The sequence below is a fragment of the Mus caroli genome, chromosome 15 (genome assembly GCF_900094665.2).
Source record: "Mus caroli chromosome 15, CAROLI_EIJ_v1.1, whole genome shotgun sequence".
NCBI classification, from domain to species: Eukaryota; Metazoa; Chordata; class Mammalia; order Rodentia; family Muridae; genus Mus; species Mus caroli.
In genome coordinates, this window is record NC_034584.1 from 19,501,672 (window position 1) to 19,510,569 (window position 8,898).

The following is an 8,898-nucleotide window of genomic DNA, read 5'->3' on the forward strand; positions in this document are numbered from 1 at the left end:
ATAGATAGATAGATAGATGATAGATAGATAGATATTCAAGAAAGTAAAGCCACTTTGCTGCAACACTGCAGCGAAGAATATGGAAATAATAGTCTCTGTAATCATCTGCTTCTGAACAGTGGGGAAATAGGGACATGCTAATCATTATTTTACAAAAATAATGACATTCAATTTACTCCCGACTTCTAATATTTCCAATTCCATGCCTACCCATGCACTGTGGTATTTTTCTTCATGTGTCTGTAATTATTTGTCCTTGTTCATTTCTAGTGCCTTGAAGCACTCTTATTTTCATTAAGACATGGCCTATGATTGTCCCCGGGGAGTGCTCTTGCTACTTCTACAAAAACATGAATCTCAAAATTGCTTTCAATATCAGCCACTGATCATTATTTGAAGTCTAAGAAAAGGGTTCTTCTATTGTATTTTTTATGCATCTTTTTGAGGCTGTCAGCTAAATAGCAACTTAAGCTCCAAGGATACTGAACATGTATTCCACTCTCAACCATTATGCTCTCAACAAAAAGCAATATCTTTTACATCAGTTTTTGAAATCTCCAATTATAAACTAGACATAATGTTCAAGCCATTAGAACATGATCTTATGTAGGAGGACACAGTTGCAAATCTTAAAACATTCAAGAGGAAGATGAATAGGAAATGTTAGGAACCCATGTTGTATCTTACAATGTCTAATTGCTATTTAGAACTTAAATTCTGCATATAATTTTAAATACCATGAGGCACTGTTTTCCTGATAGATCCTGGATTGAACGGTTTCTTTTACACTAACATTTTACTGTAAGTATATTGCGCAGAAAGGAAGATTTTCCTACTTCAACTTCATGTCCTGTAAAATTTGCTAAACAATTGAACAACTCTAACTAAGTTATTTCCCTGAGCCTACATCTGTTATATGTTGTTAAAATAAAGGCCTCACTTTGAAAAACCTCTTTCAATCAGTTTGTAGGCATACATATTCACTATATATTCTTTTTTGTGTTACTGAAGGTAATTGCTTTGCTAAATATGCTGGAGCTATAGATCACATAATAGCATCCCTCTAGCCTCAAGTTCTATATCCCTTTAACCTCTATTAAAATATCCCTGAGGTTATTTTTTTTCTGCTTCTCATTACCTGGTTCCAGCCTCAATGTCAAATACTTTACTTTTTTATTGTTGTTATAGCAATGCAGCAACAACTCTAAATTAGCTTATTCACCTGTGTGACTCTTGGTTCAAAGTTCAGCAAGGGCGGCTTACTGAAGAATGCATGTTCAATATTACAAGGGGGGGGGGGCATAGTTTCTCAGAGTAGCAGTCTGGCCTGAAAAGCCAGAGGGAAGAAACTGTGGTAGTCCATTATTAGACCTGAGCTTACAGTCTGCATTATCTTACACTGATCAGAGCACTGTTATAGTTGCATAGCTTCAAGGGATTAGCAAGATGGCATTCACTAAACAGTATGATTATGATGGCAAGCAATGTGAAGTATGGTAGCTAATGTGCGGTCACATCTAGGCACAGTGGTACATTTTAAGATTAGTTTGACCATCCACACCACCATGCTCAGGTCTTAGTCTTAAACTTCAGCAGTATGACCTTGCAGCCCAGTCTGAGAAAAAAAATCATATATTCTTCCTGAATCACTATAGGGAATATAAAGAAATTTGTATGTATCATAGCTTTTCACAATATATTTACAATATTCTGTGAGTAAATGAGTCAAATGAAAACTTAGGCAGCTGACCTCAGGAGCATAAATAGGCATGAGGCCTATTATGAAAAGGAAGAGTCAAAGTTTTGATAGGACAATGTAGAGGATATGAGGTTCTTGTTCTCACAGATAAGACCCGTGGAAACCAGATGTGTTCATCATGCATGTTACCTTGTTTCTTCAAGGTAAGAGATGTATACCTGTTTCCCGCCTGAAATCTGGAATGGAGGTAATAATAGTCTATTTGATCTATAAGACTAGGTCATATGCTGATGCTCAAGGTCCTTCCTTATGTGTATCCAAGTCTCTTCCTCCATAGTCCTTTATGGCACTCAAAAGAGCCATCCTTAAGGGAGATGTTACAGGCACTTAGAAGCTTGTTAACCTCTACAATGACCTTGACCACACCAGATAATCACCTAAACCCTTCAGGTGCAGAACCCATTAATATAAAAAGAGTTTTGATATAGTCATGCCTTAAAGTTCATTGTGATAATTGTTAATGGAACACTTTTTCCAATGTTGTACTATATTTAAATAGGTCTAAAGTAAACTGTTCAATGTCAGACTCAAGAGTTTGACCATATAGGCTATTGAGTCATGTAAGTTTGTGTGTGTGTGTGTGTGTGTGTGTGTGTAATTGAAAATACATGGTTCATTGTATCTGTGGATCTCATGCAGCACAACAGCAATGTTGGGCAGGTGGCTTCTGTCAAGCATGCAGAGGTTCTATGGGTTCTTCAGTAGAATAGAAGCTCATATTTCACTCTGGAGCTTGTTGTCTCTGTTCCTGCATTTCATATTTTTTATTTCCCTTGTGAAAACATTTTTCTTCCCCTTTAGATCATTGGATATAAAAAGCTCAAATGGAGATTGGTGACAAGAAATAGTATGACAAAACAAAATTGAACTTAGTGAATAGAAAAAGTATCAGTAAAATGCAATATTTTTATTAGTATTCTAATTTTTAAAGTAGAGAATGTTAATTTCCAAATTTTCACTTTTTTATACGTAGAGAATGTTGGAAAGTAGTCATAATAAACTAAGTAATTTCATATATATATATATATATGTATATATATATATATATAAATATGTGTGTGTGTGTGTGTGTGTGTGTGTGTGTGTGTGTGTGTTTGATCATTTCCTTATAAGCAAGTTGATAGTAGGAAGTGAGAAAAAGTCTGTTTTGGTACTTATGATTTTTTTTATTACTTTTCTCTGTTGAAGCCTAAAGTGTATTTTTTAAACAAAATAATTTTCTAATGTCTATCTATATAACTTGTAATGTTGTGTGTAGAAATTCATTAACATATTCTGTAAACCTGAAAATATAATAGTAAATTTTTGGGTTAACATAAAAAGAGGCAGAGAAAGTTTGAAGGAACTTTAGATTTGCTTATTTATTTATGTGCCTTGTGAAATATACCATTTACTAAGGGTGCATTATGGCGTATTTCTGAATCCCTGCTTTACAATAAATTGCAGCAGCTAAAACTACTTATGTGCAAATGTTCGACTGAAAAAAAAAAAGACCATCATGTAATATATGAAAGGATGGAGACACTAGGCAACAATGTTTTCCTAAACAATACTGGGACCCTCTCGAACTCAGCTCTGCTTTTAGGATCCAAATATGATAGGAACCTTACTAATTGAAGGAGATAAATTTAGTATTCTACTTGGGTTATGTCATATTAAATTTCCTACACTTTTTAAAAAATAAGTGTGTGTGTGTGTGTGTGTGTGTGTGTGTGTGTGTGCTTATGCATGCACTCTTTATGATCTTAAAGAGAGCAGAAGACCAGAAGAGGGCACTGTATCTCCTGGAGCAGTTACAAGCAAGTGTAAGTTTTCTGACATGTATAGCTGAAACCATCTGACGTTCTCTGAAAGAGGGACAATTGCTCTTAACCTCTGAACCATCTCCCCAGTCCTAACATGGACATCTTTTAAGTAAGTGGAGAAATATGCTATAACCATGTGTTAATGCTCTATTAGATCAATAATGTATTTCACAAAACATGTAATTTACATATTGATATACATTTCTCTGGAAATAAAAGTGACCTAGAACAACCAAAGCAACTTCAGTTATAAAGATCAAAAACGGGTGATACTACCTGAATTGAAGACAGCATGTGATTGTACTAACAGGGACTATGTGGATTAGCCTAGTCACTGATAAATATGAAGGCAGATCAATAGCCAATCAGAGACTGGCCCAGTTTCTCAGGGGCAAGCCCCAAACCCTGGCACAATTACTGATGCCATATTGTGCTTTAAGACAGGAGCCTAGCATGGCAGACCTCTGATAAACTGTACCAGCAGTTGTCTGAGACAGATGCAGATACTTACAGCCATTCATTGGACTGAGTTCACAGACTCCTATGGAAGAGTTAGGGGAAGGACAGAAGGAGCTGAAGGGGATGGTAACCCCATAGCAAGACCAAGAGTTTCAACTAACCAGAACCCTTGGGAGCTCTCAGAGACTAAGCCACCATCCAAAGAGCATACATGGGCTAGTCCATGCTCCAGGCACATATGTAGCAAAAAACTGCCTTGTTACGCCTCAGTGGGAGATGATGTGTCTAATCTTGAAGAGACTTAATGACCCAGGAAAGAGGAATGAAGGGGGTGAGCTGGGGGGAGGGAGGTGGGTCAGGGGGTGGGTGGGTACAGTGCTGGGATGGCGTACCTCCACTCAAAGGCAAGTGGGAGAGAGGATGGAGTGAAGAATATTTGGAGAAGGACTAGGAACAGGAGCGATATTTGGAATATAAATAAATGAAACAATAGAAAAAAGAAGCCAGAGCAACATTCATAATAAAATAGATTTAAAAACTGTGCAGTAGATTTTGCTAACAGAGGAATCCTTACAATATATGATAAAAGAAATTTATTTTCAGAAATCTCATTTTCATGTCTATTCAATATTACAAGAATTTCAAAACATGCAGTAGCCTAAAACATAAAATGTAAAACTATAAATTTTGGAAATAAACATGAGATAATTCTTTTTGGAATTGTGTTAAAACACAAATTTCATAAACATGAAGTAAAAACAATTTTAAAAATTAGATAACTTTGATTAGCCATAGATTATAGTGAAGCAATTACTTCCAGGATACCCTTGAATACACAATATTAAGAAAATGAAAATATAGAAGTTTACCCATGATAGAAAACATGTGTAAATCAAAAATAGCTTAAAGGAATTATATGCACTGTTCAAACTCATATAAAACAAAATAAGATGATAAAAGTCACCATTGTGGAAATTGATTTTTTTAAATGTTATTTTTCATCAGAATAAATGCTAAACGTTTTACAACATAACAAAAATCATATTTTTAACTAATCAACACAAAATATGTATATGTAGGGTTAGCTAAAATAAAAAACAACTTACCAACTAAGTATAGATAAATTTGTAGAAGACATGGGACTCACATTGCTGGACAGCATGTTAAAATCATATTACCACCTTGGAACAAATATATTCCTTCCATATTAATGTGTAGGTACTTATGATGTCCATAGATTACATCTAAGCATTTAATGCAGAAATTAATTGTGACACAATTTTTTACAACCAGTATGGGTTGCAAGCAAAGTGAAAACCCTAATATCCTTCTGTAAGTGTAATTTTTTTTTTTTTTTGAGACAGGGTTTTTCTGTGTAGCCCTTGCTGTCCTGGAACTCACTCTGTAGACCAGGCTGGCCTTGAACTCAGAAATTCACCTGCCTCTGCCTCCCAAGTGCTGGGATTAAAGGTATGTGCCACCACACCTGGCTAAGTGTAATATTCTTAAATCTGAATATTACATAACAGTGAGTTAAATATTCACAAAACTGTCATTTAAAGACAGGGTTATTGTATTAAATATTTAACCTCAATCAGGGGTTTCATAGATCATTCTATTCCCAGATAAAATACACAAAACCTTTATATAAATAATAAGCTATAAAGAATATGGTGTCTTCTCCTCTCTCTACCTTCTTCTCCTTTCCTCCTCAGATCCCAATCCCAGGATGTAAAATGTTACCAACCTCTTTTCTGCCAAGCTATAGGCTGCTGGCACCTTCATGCAACCCACAGTTTTAAATTAAGAAGCAAGTTCACGTTGCATTAAGCGGTGTAAGTGCATATTCTCTCATCTTCGAGGAAGCCAGTGACAGTAAACAATTCCCCTCCCTTTTTTTGTCTAAACAAAAAGGCTCTTTCTCATAATGATAAACAACATAAGAACAATTGTAAAACAATTATGAAAATTATTAGGTAAACATTAAATAAAAAAAAATCTAGTTTGTTCTTATTTGACAACTCAGGAGAAACTAATATATCTCCTATCCTGGCGAGTTTAAAGCTATGTATCTAAATAATTTCTATTATGATTTGTAAGACCATGCTAAAAATATCATCTTAGACCCAGGACATCTTCTTAAATCCTAAACATTTAGGCTTTTAGTAAGAATATGACAATGTAATTTTCAACCCCATCAAAACCTGAGAAAGAACAATTATTAGCTGAGTATTCAGGATGCCTAGGGCCTCAGTTTCCAAAACATAGAAATGACAGAGATAGTCGACCACCCAGAGAGTCCCCAATAGTCTCTATAATATTGGAGCATCAATCTTCAGCTTTCTGATCCAGAATGCCTGACAGACCTTTTATGTAACAGGAATTACAAAGAGCTATCATATACTGGGATCAACCCTTCTAATTTTAAAATCAGATGCATAGTCATAATACCTATACAAGAGATGAACCATAAATATATCATGTTGTAGCAAAATATAATCTTAGTTCTGCATAAAATATAAAAATCAGTATCAATGTAAGATTATGCTTATAAAATATTTTTGATTTAAAAATAGATTCAATAATCTACCTTATTTGTCTAATTTCTTGTGATATTTCTGCATCTTCCACATTTCTTTAGACAACTTCCTTTTATCTAAGAGAGAAAGAAGGATAAAGAGAAGGAAAGCAAAGTTAGAAATCTCTGTATCAGCCAGGCAGTGGTGGTGCATGCCTTTAATCCCAGCATTTTGGAGGCAGCGGCAGGCAGATTTCTGAGTTGGAGGCCAGCCTGGTCTACAAAGTGAGTTCCAGGACAGCCAGGGCTACACAGAGAAACCCTGTCTCAAAAAACAAAACCAAAACCAAAAAAAAAAGAAAGAAAGAAATCCCTGAATCCAAGCTCAGTATTCAGTTTCAACTTCATCCAAGACCATAATTATTTGTAAATCATCCCTGAAAATTATATATATATATATATATATATATATATATATATATATATATGTTTAAGGAGAGTACAAAACAATCTGATTAGAGATAAAACTATTCCACAGAGAGAGGAAGGAATATTTAAAGCATGCTGAGAGAAAAATTTTGACCATAGAACATATCAATTTCCTACTGCTATTTATTATTTCATACTTGAATGCATTTTACTAATTTGAATCATGAATTAATCAAATTGTATTATTATGAAAATATATAATGTATGTGGTCAAGAACACTACAAGTAGATATTTTAAATGTTAACAGGGAACATTCAAAGAGTATATGATTTATTGTTTGAACAAATTCCTCATGTGCATATGAAAGTTATGTATAAATAATTCATATGTAATTTAATATGTTATTCCTCATATGCATGGGATTGGTTAAATTCCAGAATCATAGATGAACATAGATAAACTAGAGCATTAGATGATCTGTCCATCCTATCACAAGAATGTCTTCTTGATAGGAATGTATATCATTCCAAACAAAATCACCTTTTTAAAGGAATTATAGGTAACGTATATCCTATTCTATTTTTCTAGTTCGTAGAGGGAGAGAAGAAGGTAGGATGGGAGGAAGAAAGAAATGAAAGAAAGAAGGAAAGAAAGGAAGGGAGGGAGGGAGGGAGAGAGAGAGAGAAGAAGGGAGAGGGAGAGAGAGAGAAAGGAAGGGAGGGAGGGAGGGAGAGAGAGAGAGAGAGAGAGAGAGAGAGAGAGAGAGAGAGAGAGAGAGAGACAGTCAGACAGAAAGAAAGAAAGAAAGAAAGAAAGAAAGAAAGAAAGAAAGAAAGAAAGAAAGAAAGAAAGAAAGAAAGAAAAAGAGGGCTGTAACAAGAGTGCTCAGGCAATAACACTGAGGAGAAGACAGAACTCAAGAGCTGGAGGACTTGATGGATTGCTGTCAGATGCTATTCTCGGGATATGGCATAGCTAGTGGACTCAGGATATACAAGCACCAGTGACACCTTTTTATGAACTACACAAAATGAATCCAATTAAAATACCTGCATAGAGAGGGGAGGAACTAAGAGACTCTACATCTTACTGATGAGATTATTTTGCAGCTGATTTTTTTCCTAGAAGAGATTCATTCTTCCTTTTGGGCAGTGCTCCTAGAAGAGTGCTTGAGCCCATACCTGTGCACACACACTGACAGAACTGGTAAGATGGAGTTGCTTAAAATTGAAAATAAAATTTAAAGAGTATGTTACATTGGGAGGGAGATATGTTGCAAAGAACATATAGTGCTTCTATTTTAGAATGTTTATATACAAATTTAAATCCATAAAATTTTTCAGGTTAAATATCATTCAAGTCAAAAATAAAATTACTGAGAAATACTTAAAATATTCCAACTATGGACTGAAAAATGGCTTAGAAAGTTAGGGGATTTGCTGTTAAAATGCTATTAAAAAAGCTAGAGAAATGTTTCTGGTTTGAAACACATGATACACAAGCCCTCACAGCAGATATTTTATATCCAGAGAATTCATAAATGTTGATAATTGTATTTCTAGCCTTGGAAGACAGAAATATGTGATCTCTTGAATAAGCTGTCTATTGTGCCTAGCTATGAAGTTTAAATGTTTGGCAGACCTGGTGTTAATAAATAGGGTAGAATAGTGGAGGAGGAGGAATATCAAAACCAAATTTGGTCCTCCATTGTACATGTGCAAATGTTCAAGTTGGGCCTCAGTGGGAGAGGAAGTGTATAGTTCTGCATGGATGTCCCAGGTTAAGTTGGTAACTGTGATGGTTTGTATATCCTTGGACCAGGGAGTGGCACCATCTGAAGGTGTGGCCTTGTTGCAATAGGTGTGATCTGGTTGGAATGGGTGTGTCACTGTGGGTGTGGGTATAAGATCCTCACCCTAATTGCCTG